This window comes from Eumetopias jubatus, unplaced genomic scaffold (assembly GCF_037043125.1).
Source record: "Eumetopias jubatus isolate StellerSeaLion01/CBP00866 unplaced genomic scaffold, mEumJub1_p1.0 scaffold_12, whole genome shotgun sequence".
Lineage (NCBI taxonomy): Eukaryota > Metazoa > Chordata > Mammalia > Carnivora > Otariidae > Eumetopias > Eumetopias jubatus.
The window spans coordinates 50,428,829-50,447,140 of record NW_028274818.1 but is presented as its reverse complement, the minus strand read 5'-3'; the positions used below and the strand labels follow the sequence as shown (position 1 = coordinate 50,447,140).

The 18,312-nt window shown below is 40.5% G+C and overlaps 1 protein-coding gene across 1 annotated transcript in view; it reads left to right on the top strand.

Moving 5' to 3' along the window:
- Positions 1–18,312, top strand: part of PAPPA2 (pappalysin 2) — a 260,705-nt gene that overhangs the window by 165,687 nt on the left and 76,706 nt on the right. The window lies entirely within an intron of this gene.

Below are 18,312 nucleotides of genomic sequence, written 5' to 3'. Positions count from 1 at the left end.
TATTTTTTGCTGTATAGCAAATTATAGAAAAATTTAATGGCTTATCACAGTTTCCATGAGTGAGGAATTTGGGTGCAACTTAGCTGGGTGCTTCTGGCTTAGAGTCTCTTATGAGGCTGCCATCAAGCTGTTGACCAAAGCTACCACAACCTAAGGCTCAAGTGGAGCTGCAAATTTCACTTCCAAGCTCACCCATGTGGTGATTGGCAGGCCTCAGATTATCTGCATCCAGGCTCACTCACATTGGTACTAGCAATAGGCATGCTCACATAGGCGTCGTTCAGTTCTTCACCATGTGGGCTTCTCCATAAGCTGCCTGAGCATCCTATGATACAGCAGCTAATGATCCGACAGAGAAAAAGAGCCAGAGAGGGTAAGTACATAGAATATCACCCAAAAGCTACAGGAGACCATAAAAGCCACCCAAAAGCTACAGGAGGCCATAAAAAAGTTATAGCCTTTTTATAACATAATGTTGAAAGTGACAATCCATTACTTCTGGTGCATTCTTTTCATTAGATATGAGTCAGTAAGTCCAGCCTATACTCAAGGGGAAGGGCATGAATCACTAGGGGCCATGTTAGAGGCCATCTACCACATACAGTAATAATAGTTTGTTAATTGAGTACTAATTGTGTGCCAGGTGTTGTTGTAAGAAACAGAAAGAGTTGTAAGAAACTAGAAAGAGAAAAACAATAAGGAATAGAGTCTGGATGTTGAAGTAACATTAGTTAGTTCGTCTGCAACTCTTAAGTATTCTTATTGAGCAAACATCTTCAAATATTAACACAGGAATGTAGACTATTAAAATAACATTGTTTACTAGAATTATTGCCTCTCTCCTAGTTTTTTCAAATGATTTTCTTTACTGGCTCTACCTCTGGCCTCAAGCCATACAGAATTTCTTTCAGGTCCCTGAGACATGTGTTCTTGATGAGTTTCATGTCTTTGCACATTGTGTTCCTACTTTCTTGAATGCCTTCCAGCCCTTCTTCACTTCAACTCATACTTCACCATCAGGATTCACCTTCTGTAAAATCTTGGCAAACTCCTTGCCTATTTCCGTAGGGCATTGTACATAACCCACACTCTGCAGAAACAGCTATCACATTGGGTGGTAACTATTTGTTTACTTGTTGTTCTTTTCCACTAAGCTTTGAACTCTCTCTAGTGGAAATTCCATGTGGTATCTTTTAGTGCCTAGCAGAGAGCCTGGCACATAGTAGTGTCAGAAACTCTGTTGAATGATAGTAACAGACTTTATTTCTAAATGCTGGATGGAACAGAACTGAACAAGAAAAGCACAAAAAGTAGAAGTCATAGCCTCTCCAGACCTGAGGGACAAGAATTCCCCTCACCATCACAGCTGTGAAGTTCTGACAAAGGTGATTAATTGTGATCACTGCTGCTCGTTCACTTATTTTCATTTGGCACTGTGGGAAAAACAAGCTTTATATGCATGCATGCAAACCAGTAGAAATAGGATATGATTCTCCAGTTTACACAGTGTATGTGGAATGCACAAGCATTTCCAAACCACATATGACTGACAGGAGCCATGCAAATTGGCTTCCCTTCTCAGCCAGCAAATCAGTGCAATATAGTAAATTTTGATACACAGGAAACCTAATAGATTTCATATATTTTCTTTGTGAACAGATTTAAAATCTGAATCCCTATGTACTCTCAAAAAATAGATTTTTTTTTATATCTTTATATCAATCCCAGTTGAAGATGTGGATAGATCATAATATGAAACCCTCAAATTCTGGGCATAGTGAGAGGGATTCCTGGCTACCTCATTTTTACCCCTTATGACCTGAATTCCATTAATACTAAAATGGGCAATGGAGAGCTGACAGATGCCTGGCAGTAGAGGATGTATTATCCATTCTGTATTTAACCATTAATGACCAATGGCCCGTCCCTCCTACAACTCTGCATCTTTAAATCTGCCCGACTGGCCCACAGAATCTCAGCTGAAGGCCAATAAACCTGTCTGGCTCTCCAGTGATGTTTATCATCTTTACCTTGGACCCTTTAGCTTTGATCTCTCCCTTCATCTTGTTTCTCATTCTGCTATGATGGCTACCAATTTATGACCCTTTGGGCTTAGTCTACTGATAATGAACCATTAGTCTTGAAAACCAAGTTTTGTGTTCCTGGTTTTGGCCACTGGTGCTCAATTAGAGCTCAATTCACTCCTTCTCTCTGGCTGTTTCTAGCTCTAGCCACTTAGGTAAAGGTCCTGCATAACCTGCCACAGCATCCCATGAGTTGGAGAATCAGGCAGACCCCCAACCATGCCAGGATTGTGTTGTTGGCTTTGGGAAGTGGGAACCACTGTTGTGATTAATGCGATGGGATTTAGAGTGTATCCGAGATATACTCCAGGCACTGATAGGTTACTTTGCCTAAATGAGAGGAATTAGCTTCCAGATAATCAGGACTCTAATTTAATCAGGACTCTTACTATCTACTTTGGAAATCCACACAGTCAAGTTTAGAAGAATTTACTAATAGGCAAGAATTGCTGATGGGCACGTGATTTCTCCTACAACAGAATTTTGTTCTTCTAGTTACATGAACATAATGTAATGGAAACATTGATTGTAACTTCTCTACTCCTACCAGATGATAGATGCAACAGATCCCGCAGCATTGAATCTTCTGAGGATGAACATCATCTCCTTCTCCATGGCATGGGCTGATTACAATGGTTGAAACTTCTGGCCACTCCTTTCTTTGCAACATTTGCACTTTCTGTCTTAATGATTTTTTCATCTACCTTCTCCATAACAGGTTGCAGTATGATCTCCCAAACAACTGTGCTTCCTTAACTTTTCTTTGTATTTCAAAGAGTTCTGGCTTTTTATAATTTGATGTTACAGAATTAGGTGCATAGCTGCTTGTGACTCTTTTATCTTCATTAGGATCATAACTTGTGCCAACTTTTGCTCTGTTAAATGCTTTTGGCTTTGTATTCTACCTTGTCTGGAATTTAAATTTCCATCCCTGCTTTCCTTCTGTTTATATTTATTTGGTAAATACTTGCCTTTCATTTATTTTTAACATTCTGCTATCTTCATTGCCAATGAGCCCAGGGCATATTGCTCCATGGCACTGTTTATTCTGAAAATTTATTTCATGGTCCTCAAGCTTCTAGTATCTTTAGGACCCTGTAGTATTTTTACGTTTGGGACATTAATCTTCTAGGATTCCATGGCCTTTGCCAGTAGTTCTCCCTTGCCCCCCAACTCTCTCCCACCGCACTGGACCAAGACCCTCATACTTCTTGACCTGAAGTCTTAAAGTCAGTAATGAAAGGGTGGTACTGATGAGGACTAAAGGATAAAAAACAGATCTGTGACCCCTGAAATGCAGTGCCTAGTTTGCCAGTCTCAAGAGAAGCCAGAGAATGAGGAAAGAATGACCCTTTCCCTCTCTCCTTTTAGCATGGCTTCAGTCCTTATTTGCTTTTTTCCCTCCTCAGGAAAAAAAAAAAATGCATGCTTTGGCTTCCAGTGATGTTTCTCAATTCAACTCCAATACATTTTGAAATCAGGAGGAAATCCTCACAGATTCCAGCTGTCAGTCTTGGTTTTTGATTTTGATAAGAGTTTTCATATTTTTTCTGTTGGAATTTAAGTGGGAAGCAGGGAAAAATGACCTCATAGCATTCTTGTGAGATTAACTGAGAAGTGTACATGTGGAGTGCATAGCACATTCTAGCACCAGGCAGGAGCACCGCCCATATAAGCTTTCACACTATTCCTCATCTTTGTTTTTCTCCATTCCTCTTTTTACAAGGTGTGCCACTGATCAGTTTCTTGCTTCTCAGCTCTCAAGTCACTCTCAACATGTGCATGTGTAAATACTAGAACAGGATTTTATTGATATTTATCCTTTGCCAGCTGACACAATGTTCTGCTTTGTCAGAAGTGGGTAATGGAGAGATACTACAGGAGGAAGGGCTTCTCTTCCTAGCTTCAGTGTGCTTTCTTCTCTTTTGCGGCTGTGCCATGCTCAGCAGCAGTGTAAAGAACAGCTTCCATAAAGTCAGCATCCACTTGCATTCCCAGGGTATGTATTTCCAGTTGGCTCTTCATCACCATCAACCAAAAGTAATGCTTGTTATTTATCCCACTGCATGTTATAAACTGCTAGCATCCCATTTCCCATTGACAAGGAGCTCCGTATTGTACTCAAGCCCGAAGGTACAACCAAACTGATCCCCAGATCTGACCTTTGTGAATCTATCTCCTGGTACCACATACAGGTCCATTCTATGCCAGTCGGGGTCCAGTGAGGACACAGTAATTAGAATAGGGAGAGTTTAATATAAAGAACTATTAACTACTTAGGGGAACTACAAAGGATTAACTACTTAAGAGAACCCTAATTAATAGAATGGGGGATAAAGGGAGCAGTCATTCCATTTTCCATTTAGAGGTGAGGGAAGAGTATCAGAGGAAGGGACAAATGTGGAAAAGGCTCCCCACCTAAGGCTACGATTTGGATCTCATCAGAGTGGGTTTGGCGATGGCACAATGGATGACACAGAAGTTTGCTGAGGTTTCAGAGGCTGGGGCCAGCAAGCAGGAAACCACCCACTGGAGCGCTGATCAAAGCTTCTTTGGAAGCTGCCTGCTCAGGCACTCTTGGGACTTCTGGAAAGCTGCCCTTGGGGTGCTGCTGACACTTCCCGGAGGTCACCCACTGGGCACTGGTGAAACTTTCTGGGAAGTCAATCAGTGGAGCGCCTTTGAGACTTGCTCCCACTAGAGTGCTGGTAGACCTTGCTGAGCTGTGCAGGGTGTCCCTGAAACTCCTTACGGAGTGAGCACTACTGGACTGAAGCCCTGTCAGATGTCAAGTGCTGCAGAGGCCAGGAGAGGAAAACACATAGGAATCTAGAAGAGATGCCCCTTCTTCCTGGAAGTTACATCTCCAGTTACATCTACTGGAAACACGTGACATTACACTAACTGGCCAAAGAGCAATATTTACATGGTGCATTTCTAGGATTGCGAAGTGGCAGGAAAGATCTTGTCAAGGAACCCAGAAGAAATCCCGTTTTTGTGCCTTTTACGTTCCAGCTAAGATTTCCTTTAAGGTCCTGGCTTTAATCCTCAGACCACTTTTCAGTATAACTTCTAAATAGATTTGACCTAACTAGAAATGCATATTTTCTTTTTTTAATGTTTTGAACTTATTTTAAGTCCAAGGCAAACATGAAGTATAAATACCTCATTAACTTATTCAGTATAAATATACATTCTGATTGAGATAGAAAACAAGTAATAAATATTCATAAATAAAAAATTGTCGTGGGTTCTGAGGTTTACCTTAAACTATAGCTTATCAACGCCAAGTATTCCAATCTACTATTGAATGAGATATTAATTATTTCAAATGAATATCCATGTAGAAATCTAAGTTCTTTTTTCTCTCTCGTTCTCACTCTCATTCTTTCTCATTAACTATATATAGTAATGCTTTGATCCTTTTCTTCATTGTGGATAACTCAAAGTAGATTCATATAACAATTTAGGTCTAATACAATGGATATGTGTGTGAGAGTGTGAGTGTATACATTGTGTATGCTTACTATATTTTACTTCAAGTAGAAGCAAGTTTTTGAAAAGTTTAATGTAAGTTGATTTGTAAAACCAATTATTCTATATGGTGTGTGTGCATGTGGTTTGAGTGTGTGTGTGTGTGTGTGTGTGTGTGCATGTATGTCTCTGTATAGAAAGAGATGGACCATTCATCATTCAAAAATATTTATTAAATGCCTACAATGTGCCAGGAATAATTTTTCAGTTAAGGAAACAGACTCAAAGTGTACAAATTCACCTTATTTGAGATTAGCAAAACTAAGACTAGGATTCAAGAAATTTGTTTTCAGTAAAAGAACATTCCATTATAAGAATAGAAACTGTTTCAGAAATATATCCATGTCTACTACCATCCAAGAAACCCTGCTGCCCTCTCTCAAATTATATTTGGAAAAAAAGCATGAGAGAAGAACAGAGATTCTAAGAGCAACATCTTCTCATAGAAATTCCCTAGTCTTAGTAGGTGGATTATCTAAGCAGCTGTCTTACTAGAGAATGTCCCCTCAACTCTCCATTATCTAGTTACACCATATCCATTTTAGCAATGATCCATATCCATCCATATTTCTTCCATAGTCCATTTTTCCTTATTCCAAACCTGAGCCACCTTTAGAGCCATCTTCTCCATGGCTTAACTAGAATTATTATTCATTAAAGTGAAATTTAATCAGTAATATCTGTTTCCTGGAAAATCATAAAATCATATAAAATCTAAAAATAAAAAAACGTGGCTATTGTTTAAAAAACCTGTATTCTGATTCTTTTCATAATATTGGATAATTTAAAGTTAATTGTTTTAGCAATTTTGGTCTAGTAAAATGTGGCTATATATGCATGTGTGTATGTGTATTCACTTTATGCAAGACAATCTTTTGGAAAAGGTTAATATGTAATGAATTATATAACTACATTTATTTATTTATTTATTTATTTATTTATTTATTTATTTTGTATAACTACATTTTAAAATGATTTGGCTTTTTAAACGATTGTGCCATTCAGAAGGGTATTATTTTTTAAGTAAAAAATAAATATTTTTGTAAAGAGCAGTGTCATCCCCAGATTTTCTCCTCTTTCTTTCTTTTTCTTTTTCTACATTAATCTGCATTTTTCTATTTACTTAAAGCAAACTAAGCATGAACACATAAAGTCTGAATCAAGAAAACATAATGAACACATACACTGTGCTCTTGTATGATTCTATATTCAAAGCAACAACTCTTAGAATTTACCTTTTGCATTGAAAACATTTACTACTAGGCTGCTATTATGGATATCAGTTGGCGTTCAGCTTCTTACTCTCATATACTTAACATAAAAATGTACATGTACATAATTAAAATACCTGTCATGTTTTGTCAACCATGCTTGTGTAAAGATGAGAATTAGGTTATTTTAAAACTGAGTAATCGGGGCACCTGGGTGGCTCAGTCGTTAAACGTCTGCCTTCTGCTCAGGTCATGATCCCAGGGTCCTGGGATCGAGCCCCACATCGGGCTCTCTGCTCAGCGGGAAGCCTGCTTCTCCCTCTCCCACTCCCCCTGCTTGTTTTCCCTCTCTTGCTGTGTCTCTCTCTATCAAATAAATAAATAAAATCTTAAAAAAATAACAACAACTGAGTAATAAAAGAATAATGTGTATCTGGTTTGGTTGGGAATGCCTCAGGATGCAGGGACACCTGCAAATTTATGGACATGTGTACTAGTTTAGTCAACTCTGTTGTCTCCGGGTAGCCTCTATTCTTCAGATTCTGTTTCCTAAAGCAGGGACTGCAAAACTAAATAATCCAGGGAGAAAAATCATAGCTATTACCAAATAACTCATAGTTTCCTGTCTGCAACTTATGACCTTTGGTAATATGCTGGGCTAATGCTATATCTCAGGCCGACTTACCCTAGCTGCCTCCTCTCTTTCGACCCCCGCTTCAATAGCACCCCTGTGCTGTGACAAAAAGATGTTTTTAGCCTTAGAAAGTTCTTGAAAATGTAGATCTGTTGACCAAGAAGATAGAATAGAAGATAGAGCTTCATCAGTGAGTCAAGTCCAGAAGATTTTTGGGTCACCCTCCGTTGTCCTTGGAGAATTCACTATAGACGTGGAATTTTGGTTGGGGGTGGAGGGATGCGGTAGAACAGAGAGCAACTTTTCCATAGAACTTCTCTTTTATGATTTTAAAATCCCCAGAGAATTTCTGGGAGGAAGTGGCTGTGTTTTCCATTTGGGAGATGTTGGGACTCAAGTGTCAAAATATTTCTTCTTGGTTATACTGTAGATTAGGGGTAGAGCTGTTACATTATAAGGCCTCCAAACCCCAGTCCAGGGGCACATAGCCAGAGCACAGCTCAGTGCCTTGGCATTCCATTCCCACTGTAATCAGTTTGTGAGCCTGCTCTTGGTAATAGGATCATTCCATCTCTATTATCCGTCATTCTGCTTCATGCTTCATTATTCTCTGGAACCCTCATTGCTGCTGCTTTACCAATTCCTATTGTGCTTCAATTATTTGGAGCTAAGATTTGAAATGCCAACCGTTTCCCTTCCTTCTCTGCCTGGATTGGGACTCTACAATGCCAGGCCTCTCTTTCCCCTGCTCATTTCTATGTACAGCATTCATATCACCTCCCTTTTGATAGCCTCACAAAGTGAAGAGCCCCTTCCTTTCTTTTTCTAGGGGCTACAGGTTAAAGCATTTGTTTTGGCTCTTCTTTTGTTTTTAGAAGAGGGTTTGCTTTTAATACTCCAGGATGATGGGAAGTGTTCTCTCCTGCTGGGAAAGGCACTATAGAAATGAAATATGTGTTACATTTCTACTCATTTGATTATCTTCTTCCCCAAAGCAGTTTAGCAAATTAACATTGAATCTGTTTTTGTTTCTTAAGCAAAGAAAGAATTATAGCAGCTCAATTGTTCCCTAGGTTTCTTGCCTAACTTCCTTTTCCCAGAATGATTTGTCCATAAAATAAGAGGGAAGGAAGAGAATCACTGGAGAGGATTCTGATTCTTTTGACCAATGACAGATGGCCTGGTGAACAACAGGTCTACTTTGGGAGATACAGTTAGCTGTTTGATTCTGTTCAACTGTTTGTTCTTGAGGGGTCACAGAGGAAAAATGAAAAGGTCACAGACGTGGTCTCATTGAGGGGTTTATTGGTGCATGACTAGACTATTCTAGAAACAGCCTTTATTAAAATATTACCTTGTCTGAGATGATTCTTAGTGGGAGGCATTCTGAGAACTGGTTCGGTGGTGGCTTTTGGTCAAAAGCTAAGAATAGGCACAAACAACTTATGAAGACTGGGAGTTGGAGTCTCCCTCTAAGGAATAGGCTAGTTTCAAAACAATAACTTTGAAATAATGACTCCTCTATGTCTTATCATGTTGTCTGAAATTCCAGCATTAGGAATGATTTTCTTCAAGTCTTGGTTATCTCCGAGGGTCTCTTTAAAATAGTAAATAACTATTGAATAGAAGTAGAAACGTCATAAGTTGTTATCAACTCTTTATAGCAGAACTATTCTCGTATGGACCTTGACAATTCAAAAATAGACCAAGGCCCTGCTGAAATGCACCCTAGTATAGGCATCTGGAAATTATGGGGAGTACCAGAAACAGAAAAAGTGGTACTAAAAAGAGAGATTTTTAAACTGTCACCTGCTTCTCAATTTTGCTCAGGGCTGGCCCTGTCCTTATGGTCTGTATTCATAGCAGGTGGTGGAAAGAGCACAGAAAATAAAAACAAAACAGTATTTCTAGGATTCTGTCATTTTGCCAGTCTGCCAAGTAGACAGACACTGTTGACGGAGTTGACCATAAGTTCTGGTTGGAATGACTCTCAGGCCCTGTCTGGTTCTACGTAGCCATAACGGTGGAGGCAGAGGAAGTCTGGGGATTGAAGTGGCAGGAAGCCCAAAGTCCAGACCCCTCTCTCCTGCTATTGGCTACATCATCAGTCTTACCGCATGATTTCAGGGCAGTCCCTTCCCTCCCTTCTTTGGGCCTTCATTTCTCCATAAGAAAATGAGCCATGGCCATTGCAAGGGTTGGGAGAGCTGGAGGGAACAAAAGAACAGAAGGGAGGAATATTCCAAATCTGATGTCAACCAAGGACTGACAAATCCCCGGATTATGAGATGATGGGAACAATGTGAAGCTTCTGTTGGAGAGTCCAGAAACTTTCCCCAGAAACTGGGGAAAGGAAGCCAGGGGGAGAGGGAGATTCCCAAAGGGGACCAGCACGTGTTTTATGTTCTACTTCTGCAATATTGTGATACTTGGTCTTAGTCTGTGGTTCCTGGCTCACAGCTCCCAAGCCCTTGGAATTTCCTAAGTGTTGAGAGTGATAAAGGTGTCTTTTGTTATATGAATGAGGTGACTTTTGGAAAGCACTGAAGGATGGGACTGGTTGTCAGTAGAGCTAAACACATGATTAGAAGTTTGGAACTTTGAGTCCTACCCCTTGACCAGGGAGCAGGGAGGGGCTGAAGTTTGAATCAGTCAATCAAGCCTATGTATTGAAGCCTCCAGAAAAACCCAAAAGGCTGTGTTCAGAGAGCTTCTGGGTTGGTGAACACATAGAGATTGGGGAGGGTGGCACACCAGGAGGGGGCATGGAAGCTCTGTGTCTTTTCCCCATTACCTTGCCCTGGGCATCTCTTCCATCCAGCTGTTCTAGAGTTCTATTTATTATTTTATAAAAACTTAGCAACCAGTAAGTAAAATGTTTCTCTGAGTTCTCTGAGCGGTTCTAGCAAATTAATCAAACCTGAGGAGGAGGTCCTGAGAACCTCTGATTTATAGCCAGTCAGTCAGAAGTATAGGTAACCACTTGGGTTTCTGACTGGTGCCTGAGTTGGGGATGGGGACGGTTTGGTAGGATTGATCTCTTAACCTGTGGAACCTGATGCTTTCTCTGGACAGGTAGTGTTAGGATTGAGTTAAACACTCAGACATCCTGCTGGTGCCCAAGAATTGCTTGGTTGTAAGTGTGGGAATCTGCACCCCCACACACATATATTGGAACTGGTTTCAGAACATCTATTTAACTTCCATATGTGATTTTGAGACTCATTCAAGGTGTTGGCTTGCAAATTTTCAAGACCTGAGTTTACACAGCTTCTGTATAGCCACAGAGAAATCATACTACTCCTTCCTCCTGCCCTGTAGGAACTGTTCTAGGAATGACGCAGAAGAAAACTCATGCCCACTAAACTTCATTCACAGGACTGTACTGTTGCCTCACTTAACTATATGTGTTTCACAATTACTCAGGCTGCACCTATGAATGTGGCTGGGGAAGTGTCACCCCCAGATTAATAGTTTAATTGGTGTCCAGGGATGAATAGTAGGTAGGACAAGAGTCAGCAGTACAATCATTTGGGGGCTCCAGCAGTCACTCCTCATTTGGAAATGTCCCACATGGGGATGGTTACTGCCTTTACAAACTGGAAAAATACATTTTTATATGTATATAATTTATATTTTTATAATTTACGTAGACATACACATTTGTTATTTCTTTTTTTTAAAGTTTTTTTTATTTTTAAGTAATCTCTACACCCAACGTGGGGCTCGAACTCACAACCCCAAGACCAAGAGTTGCATGCTGTACCGACTGAGTCAGCCAGGCGCCCCTGTTGTTTCTGATGGGTGATTCTGTTTCCCTGATGCAATGCTAAGAAGCCTATCCTCTGCCAATTAGCCAGCAATTGTTTGGACTCTTCCTTTGGTATTCCACATATTTTATAATCTACATTAAAATCATGGGTTCTGAAACATGGTGAGGCAGGGATTTGAAAGGGAGCGCTTTTGGCTGTGTGATGTAAATCTGTTTCTCTTTAGAAGGACAGGGGGCATTTGGATGGGACTTCTAGTGTTACAGCCAGGCGTGGTAAAAACTATGCCCAGAATTAGAAATGAGTGAAGCAAATTATCCAGCACTGGGGCCACCAGAGTCCAGTCCTGAACTTACAAATAGGTCACATTCTAGGAAGAGATGGACCTCTCCCAAGGGGCCGACTTCGGAACAAAACCTTTAGTAGAGAGGCAGGGGAACCTCTGCTTTCCCAACGTACAGGAATAGAAGAAGTCTGCTTCATGCAATAATTTCATCATTTCTCTGTCATGAGGGAAGAAACAGAATTACTACTGAGATTCCTCTGTTTCTCTCAGATGAGAATCTTTGGAGGAAAAGAACTTGAATTAATTTTACCTTCCTGGTTAGTATGATGCTTCAGTAAAACCCTTCAAAGTACCAGCATTGTTTTGCCTGAGAAGGCTGATGGAAATATACTTGACATTTAATCTGTTTCCTGTCCTACAAAGCAAAGATGGAGCCAGAGTGAGGAGAAGGTAGGATGGGGAGCCAGAGTAGAGACTGTATCTTTTTGTATTGGTTTGGAGAAACAGCAAAGCTCTCTAAAGATGGATGCTATTATTATTATTTGGTTTTGCCATTGGTGGTGGCAAGATTAATGAGAACTCCGTTTCTTCCAGTCAACTCTACATTCTGTACATTCTACTTCCATCTGCTGCCAAATCCAGAGCATACATTCCTTCTTAGCCCACACCCTCTTATTTCAATAAGAATCAATAAAACACAGTAGGGGAATGGCCAGAAATCTGATCCTCTTTACTATTTAACCTTAAAAGAGCTGTTTCTGCAGAAACCACTGGAATTGCTATTTGGTGAATAGTGGCACTTCTTGGATAAATGAATTGCAATATTTTGTTTAAGCAACTGAAAAATTGGAATATTAAGTAAAAACTTACACTGGGCAAGAAAGATTGTGAGAAACTCTTTTTTGGGTTCTCCACCACATCCTGCTGCCCATTCATGGGTTTTCTGTACTTCCACCCCAATACCACCAACACCTCATTTGGGAAATTAAATATCACGTTAGAGCTGGAAGGGACCTTTAAGAGAACCTAGTTCAAACCCATCATTTTACAAATTTGCAGACAGAGGACCAGAGTAGTTAAGAGACTTACCCAAGGTCATAGATGTAAGCAGAGACAAGCCAAGACCTGAACCCAGGTCACATTGGCCTTGATCTACTACTTTCTCTATTATACCATGCTGTTTTTCAAAATGTATGGTACAGATGCCACACCGTTTCTCCTAAACTAACCAGGATTCCAGATATCAAGCTGTGGTCAGCTTTTTCTGGCTGCTTAAAAGAGGGTGGGATGTTGACTTGAGAAAAGTCCATGAGCTGATGTCATCCTGATTTTGAGTTTGAGCCAAAGCTTAATTAAATGTTTCTTGGTTATTATATTGTAGTCTTAGTGTTCTGGAATATCCCATCACTTCTTTTGGGCTCATTTTCCTCACCTCTAAAATGAGGAATTTGGGTTGAATTATCTTTAAGGTCCATTTTACTTTTAAAAACTGTGGTTCCTCTAAGATCATTGTTAAGAGTCATGTCCACTCCTCCCACCCAGAATTATTCATGTTCAAGGAAATGTGGTCTTTAGCATATAATCTTCCATTAGCCCTCACATGGGAGAAGTAGGGTTTCACTATGGATTCCTTTTTTTTTTAAGATTTTATTTACTTACTTATTTATTTATTTATTTATCACACATGAGCAGGGGGAAGGGGTAGAAGGAGAAGGAGAAAGAATCTCAAGCAGATTCCATGTTGAGTATGGAGCCCAACTCGGGGCTCAGCACAGGACTCACCATGGGGCTTGATCTCATGGCCCTGAGATCATAACCTGAGCCAGAATCAAGGGTTGGATGTTCAACTGACTGAGCCACCCAGGTACCCCTTCACTATGAATTCTGATTGCATCTCGAATAGTGTTGTAGTCTCCTGAAATTCCTTCGGATGGCTCAGACCGTCAGGGAATCCTTGGACCAAAGCTGTGGAGAAGCTGTGGGCAGAAGAGCCAGGACTTCACCCATTTGTCAAGAACTACCCAGCTTCCCAAATGTGGACCTTGTTTGGGAAGTAGACCAACTTCTTTCTAGTGGCCTCAAGAAATGGAAAACAAAAAAGACACGCCCTGGGAGATAGCTCATGACAAGTTTCTTAGTGGGTCTGTCTGCTCCCTCTGCAGAGAATGATATCTACTTTCTGGGGTCAGCCTTACCCTGTTCTTCAGCAACCACTGTAAGGCAGTGGAAGGCATTGGGAACTTGCCTGTAAGTTTGTCTTCAAATACAGATGTCGGCTCCTTTCACTATAAGTTCTCTAAATTTGTTAGTCATAATTTAAGAGACCCACACACGTGATGAATTTTCTTCAGTTCTCAGTGTGGGGAGGAAATGGTAATTTTGTTGAAGTGTTGGAAGTGCCACCTTACCTGTGTTCTGTCTGTACAGTATCAGAGGTTACTTTCTAGGATATCTTTTTTGCCTTTCCAAATTCTGCTCATTCATTGAGATCAAATCATACCGAATGTTAAAACTGTCTCTGAAACAGCCATGAATTTATAATCAGTAACACATCATTTCATTATTCTCTCTGCACTATGGTGAAAGCTTCTTCAGAATAGGAAAAATGTTGCCTACGTTTGATCTATCTTATGGCTTCTACATGATAATATGACTTAATACATGGATGTGTAATAATCAAGCAGTGGGACCAGGTTCTCCTTCTGGAATCAGCCTTACTATTTTATAGTCTTGGCATATGGAATTTATTGACATAGCTTTCAGGTTACACATACCAGACCTTCATGGTGCTGGGTTTCGTTCGTGGTGAGCACCAAACACTTTGAAACCTATAAAGTCACAGATGCTAAAATCCCACCACAAGCCATCAGAATCAAAATCTCCAGGGGGCAAGGCCTGGGTATCTATACTTTTTAAAAGCTGCTTCAGTGAGTCTAATGTACAACTGTGATTGAGAAAGCCTGCCTCATGAGGACCACTCCTTTTATGGAACTGTGCCAACAAAGGTTTCCCAAGTACAGGTGTCACTCACAGACCCAGCCAACAAAAGGACACACACACATCATTATGGTAGGATGGTATTAGGATTGTGCCTGGGCACACATCATTATGGTAGGATGGTATTAGGATTGTGCCTGGGTACACATGAGCAGGTTACATACAAGAGGAGGGTAGCCTGAGGTTAACATAACATTTTGTACAGGGATTCCTCGTTGAAAGCATTTTTTAAAACCCTCCAACATAATGACCTTGGGGAGTGAGGACCAGAAGAGAGAAAGTAGAAGCTTATCAGAGAAATGGAGCAACAAAGAATGGAGCTAGAATTATGGGTAGGTGGCCATCTACAGAGTGTGATTTTTAAGGGCCTATTGACTTAAAATTCCATCATGAAAAAACTCATTCCTTTGGTTTAAAACTTTGTCTCCTGTTACTATGGAAATACCTGTGAATCACATCTGACTGGATTCATCATATCCTTACCTGAGGATACATTGTGATGGGGTGTGGGGAAATATCTGGAAAAAGTGGGTGGAAGGCTAAGGAGCTTTTTCCAAATGAGGAAACACACTAAGCAGGGCATCTTGCAGACAGTGGCAACTGGACAAATATTGACAATTTGATTTGTTATCATTTAAAAGAAAACTGCTTGAAATGAAGACAGACTATTAAATATACTATATTTCCCCCTAACTGTCCTGCTGAGATGAGGAGCTTCTTGGCTCTCCCTGGCCTATACTACTAGCTCCTGAACTGAGAAGAAAGCAACAAGAGAGCAGCCTCATCCCCCCAGGGAGGTGGCCTCATGGTCTAGGCTGGCCCCAGAGTGAGGGCTCTGAGCTCCAGCCCGAGGATTTTCTCTGACCTGCTGTGTGGCCTCCAGCCAGTCTCCAAGCAGCTTCAGTTTCCTTGTATGTCAAACCAAGAAAAATACCTAACTTCCCACCTCTCTGGGGCATTGTAAGACCCCGAGGCTGCCACTTTCATTACTATTTGTCTGAATACCATAAAAAGAAGGCTTGTAGAGAAGTTTTAAATAAGAATTTATTTAAGAATAAACTAACTGTTTTTACTATTAGCATTATCGGTATGAGGGCTCGTGTAGCACCTGGTAGAAAGGAGAATGTTTGGGGAGGGCAGAAAAATGGAGGACAAAACAGCCCTCAGAAAAACAGTGTTTATAGTGCAAAAGAAACACAAAAGGGAGGTTGGGGTGCAGGGGAGAGAATTCTACAATTGGTACCAGATGCCATCAGAAGCTAGTAACCTGACAAACACCATCCTCATAAAACAAATTCCTTAAAAAAGGAAGCAAATGGAAATGTAAGCTAGTGAAAGAATTTGCAGCAGCTGCCCTGAAACCATTTCTCACTTCATAAACAGGTCTAGGATTGGTGCCTTTTTTTCTTTTTTTGCCTTGGTCTTATTTCATGCCACTTCTCCCCTCTAACATGCTCCCCTGTCTCACTCTTCCTCCTCCACTGCCAATGCTGGAAGGGCTTCTTACACCGGTAGTCATAGCAACAGCAGTTAATGGAGCCCCATCTTGATGGAGGGAAGCTCATTCAGAGTATTTGTTCTGTGTCTTATCTCAGCACGTATTTGTCCTCAATGATGACATGGATTAATTAATTGGATGGAGTCACTGAAAAACAGCATGTACTATTTCACATTAATTTCTTGGCGACAAGCTGACATCAACAAGAACTTGTTAATGACCGTGTTTCCTAGTACTCTCTGCATACCATGCTGAAGAAATATGACTTTTTGTGGACATCAAGGAATACAGCATCTCTTAAACTTGGAGTTCTTTAGGCATCACTAATGAGGTGTACTGATCTCATCCCATGAAGGATGGTCAGGTTTCAGATCCCTTATCCAGATAGGTTCAGTAAAGACTCAGAGACAAAGGTTCATTTCCTATATTGCCCACCCAATTATCAGCATTGGATTTGGGGAGTTTGTGTTGACAATTAACAGCCCCTACCCCCCAATTCATATATTCCTCCCTCCACCAGACTCCATGGAGTGAATCTGAGGCATTCCATACCATCGAAGGGATAATAAGAACTCAAAAGAGTAAAAAAGTTTTTTTCAAACTACTCAACTCCAACACCTCTATCCTATAGCTAATAAGCATAGATAAAAGAATGAGAATGTCACTGACGTATGATTTAAATCCTATGGCTACAAGTTAAGAAGCAGCAACTTTAGCATAGTCAGATCAAATCCATCCTTTTTAGATGAGTGCTTTTAAAATCAATTCTCAATTATGTCAAGGTAATATGTGCATATTCAATGACATTTTATTTTTTGCTTTCTTATATTGTTGCCCAGCTTTTTTAATAAAGTCATTGACTGCTAACACAATTCTAGGGCAAATAGGGCAAATTAATGATGATGAGCCTCATGGTGGCCATTTTGGCTAATATTTAGCACCACTGGTAACAGCATCATGAGCAAGAAAATATCTCATTGGCATCCCCCACTAGATTATGATTTCCTTAAGGCCATGATACTTACCGTACCGCCAGTACTTAAAACAATGCCTTGCCACCAATAAGTGCTCAGTAGATGTTTATTAGTGAATGAATGAGTAGGGCAAGATGGTTGAATCACTGTTTGATGATAATATTTTTGTGTTTCAGATTCCCATCTGTCACTTTAGAATTAACAAATTACCCATCTTAATAGCCATTGACATACTTTGCTGTATGAGCAGATTTAATTCAGCAGAATTTTATTGTGTTTACTACAGCAAGCTTTATGGTGAATATAAAAGTGGGTAAGAGTCTGTATTTGTCTTTGAGAGGTTCATAATCTAGTTGGGAGTTTCAGCACTTAGGAGATACTCAGCTACTAATTGCCTTATAGATCAAAGGATGAATAAATGAAAGAGTAAGCAGATGCACACATGACTATAATATAGGATAGAGTATTAGAAGTGTTAGAAGGAAATTATTTTAAAAATTTCCCTGGGAGGTTCAAAGGAGGAAAATATCTGGAGGGGCTTCTTGGAGAAGAAAGTCCTTTTAGAAATCTCAACAAATTGAACAAAGGTATAGAAATGGGAAAACCAAAAAGTATGGATGGCGAACAGAAAACAAGTAACTGAGGGTGGGACTTCGGCCATTTGCAGTGGAGCAGTAGAGGAAATTAACCCAGAACAGTAATAACCCTGTGGGATATATACCATTATTATCCCCTTCTTATGGGGGAAGGAGCTGAAACACTGGGGAATGAATAACTCAACCATATCACATAGGTAGTAAATGGTGGATCCAGGATTCAAAGTCAGACAGCATGGGGCCAGTGCTCTAATTTTTCTCTGGTTCTGCCTTGGGAAGAGGGTAATGCTCTTTTTGCTCTGTTGCATCCTTGTTGCTGTTACAGTCTAGACCTGAACTTGGAGAGTTTAACTCTCTCTCCCATTCCTGGCTGATTGACCCTAGAGATCCAGGCAGTTGTCCTCCTCTGCTGAGATGATGTCCTGGAAGCACCTAGCACAACGTCAGGCATGTGGCAGAGATTTAGTATGTGTGAGTTTCCTCTTCCTGTCATGGGCTCAATTTCTGATTAGCCAGTGCTGATTTTCAGTGGTGTGTAGTGCTATGGCTCCAGTTGTCAGAAATATTTCCATACCAACCAATAAATGTTGACTTTTCTGCCATCTCAGATACCCAGACCCTTCATCCAGTCCCTCTGGAATCAAACAACTAAAAGGTTAGTGCCTGACACAACCAGGGGCCCCAAGGATTCACTCCTGACCTGGGTCTGCTCTGATTGTTTGGGACCC